Source organism: Macadamia integrifolia, chromosome 5 (genome assembly GCF_013358625.1).
Source record: "Macadamia integrifolia cultivar HAES 741 chromosome 5, SCU_Mint_v3, whole genome shotgun sequence".
NCBI classification, from domain to species: Eukaryota; Viridiplantae; Streptophyta; class Magnoliopsida; order Proteales; family Proteaceae; genus Macadamia; species Macadamia integrifolia.
In genome coordinates this window covers 20,470,631-20,473,358 of record NC_056561.1, presented here as the reverse complement: position 1 = coordinate 20,473,358, position 2,728 = coordinate 20,470,631, and the positions used below count along the sequence as shown (strand labels likewise).

The 2,728-nt window shown below is 39.0% G+C and overlaps 1 protein-coding gene across 4 annotated transcripts in view; it reads right to left on the bottom strand.

The window, feature by feature from the left end:
• Positions 1–1,178: 1,178 nt before the first annotated feature.
• LOC122079505 (cyclin-dependent kinase G-2-like) overlaps positions 1,179–2,728 on the bottom strand; it is a 12,015-nt gene continuing 10,465 nt past the window's right edge. For all 4 annotated transcript variants that reach the window (XM_042646034.1, XM_042646035.1, XM_042646032.1 and 1 more), the window contains one exon: positions 1,179–1,476. The gene's annotated coding sequence lies outside the window, so the exon portion shown is untranslated. The remainder of the gene's footprint in view (positions 1,477–2,728) is intronic.

Sequence of the window (2,728 nt, the reverse complement as noted above, 5' to 3'; positions counted from 1 at the left end):
CCAAAAAAAAAAAATATTGTAAGATTCATTAAGAGAACTCGATCCGAATAGAAAAGAGCCTCTAATATAAGGAGAGAAGCGGAACTGTAGCACAGTTTGGCTCTTATAGTTCAATGCATGTCTTGTATGGGTGCCAACTCTATGAGATAATTTACCCTTTGACGTTTGTACACGTGTAACATTGTACTCCTACAGAAGTGCCCTTCTTTAGCAATTTCTACAGATGGATATAGAGACAGATCGTAAAGCTAAACACCTTTGGAAGGCCAGCAAAGTGACGGTGAGGGAACAAGTGGGGCCAGAGGGTACATGGGAGAGGGGAAGCGAGAGGTGGGTCCGAGAGTTGACGGCAAGACAGAGGGCTGAACTGAAACGGAGGGTAGTCGAAGTTGCTGAGAAGCTAACGGTCAGGTACCATTAGAGGGGTTATGAGAGGAAAGGGAGGGACATTTAGGGATTCAAAATTAGCAGGTAAAAAGGAGAGTCGAAAGTTGTTTTTCTAGGGGAAAATGAACATAAACTTAGTGTGGTTAGTAAATACAAAGTGGAGTGAGAAATTTTTCCTTAAAAGGACCAGATCATCATGATATATTGTACATGAAGCCTCTTCTATTTTTTTTTTCTTGTTTGGGTGTGTGCGTTTGTTTTTTGTTTTTTTTTTTTTGTGGGGTGGGGGAGGGTTTGGGGGAGTTTAGGGTGGATGCCTCTGGCGGACCCCAATACATTACCAACTTACAGGATGCACATACCACAACACCCTAAACTTCTTAAAGCATTACCTAGGTTACAATATACAAGAGACATATAAAGCACATCCATTCTTCCCCAGTTAACACCAGACATGCAAAGCCGATTCCATTCTCTTTCTAGGATCACAATGTTGCATGATCAATCGAATCTGTTCATTTATGGACCATCCAGCCATTTTTTATTTGTGCAGCCAAATCATGACAAACCCATCTATATTTGCAAGACTTAATAGCTCAGTTCCGACTGCAGATATCATCGTATCTGTTGATAGCAGTCACCCAACAGTACAAGTACTACTTGTCAAAAATCAAGAATCAAATTACAGAGCATATCTTAGAAACTGCAGAAAAGGATTACCTTGGGTTAAATTGGCTGGAAGCAACTTCAGCCTTTACATCTTTTCACAACTTGCTGCACATTATGAACACTACCTGGAATTTTGATCCTTTTTATTATAGTCCTCAACCATATAATTCAGCAATAAAAATTAAGGACAAATGACTGAATGAGTACTGTCTCAATGTGACACATGAGCAATAGAATGCATCGGGGTGGTCACAATCACCATTCCCACAACTTTTTGCAGAACAAAAATAATTTGCGACACTGAATTGAAGTAATAAAAGCTTGTTTTACTTCCCCATAAAGGCATAAACAACATTTTTCCCTCCACCTCATGTCACAGCAGATGGTAATTACAAAAACATTGGGTCCTCCAGAAAGTGCCTGATATAGGAACAGAGATTAAGAAAACAAATGAAAACAAATGAAGGACAGAGGCTTTTTTTTTTTTTTTTTTGTAAACAATGGCGGAGCTTCAACGGACAAAATAAAGGGAGGTTGGAGGTAATCTACAAAGTTATCACAACAATTAAAATAATGTACATACATGTCTGTCAATACAAATTATTGCGTACCTGACATCTAATAATTTACACCAAATAATGCTAGTTGTAGGCAAGTTCAGACAAACTATACTTTAAGGGCATGCTTGACTTTTTCCTTAACAAAATGGAAACTAACTTTCTCAATGTATGCATGGGCAAATACTGTGAAGAGCTCTGCATGTGCGATACATAAATGGATACAATACATTATACTAATTGCCTTCTCCATCTTGCTGTCAAAGCAAATTCTATCTTAAATAGAACGAAGATCACCAAACGCATCATAGACAACCCATTACAATATAGAAAACTAATTGCCTGTTTACTACGAGGGAACTTAACAGTTCCAAAATCAGCAGTTTTTCATCGCCTGTCCACCCCCCCCCCAAAAAAAAATAATCCTTTACTTTCGAAATCCAGTCTTTCCTTATGCCAAACAGGCCTACTAGAGTCGATCCACTTTCTCAAAATGAATCAATTCACCATAATAAACTGAAATTAGCAAGGATTTTGACTGCTGCTTTCCACACACCCCACCCTTCTCTCTTTCCTTCTCAGGGCCAGTCCTTTTATTGATGTAGATTCTCTATTATGAATTTGAGCTTTGCAAGCATGGGATACCAAGTCTCAAAAGAACACTTCATTTCTACCTATATGACCGGTATATTCTAATGCCAATTCTCAAAGACAATCGTGAATTTGAGCCAAGAGGCACACAACCAATCTGCCCAGAGAAGGTTAGTACAACAATTAATGTAGAGCTAAGTTGACTAGTCAAACCAAGCTCTCACAATTGCAGGATTTTTTTAAAAATCAATGAGCAGCCATAGATCAGTCCAACAGTTGCACAAGAAATAAGACTAGAATAGGATGCAGCACCTTGAAATCTGGAGAATGAAGAAAATAACTTGAACAAGATGATCCTCCTGGGCTTCTAAACGCAAGAAGTCATCGGATCAAACACCAACTCTTCACCATGATCACACACACAACAATTCTCTTGCAGAGAAGCAGCAGCAAATTCGTTTATGTAAGAGGTACGGGGGCTTCCTGCTTGTATTTATAGTTAAAACAAAAGGGGGGGGGGGGGG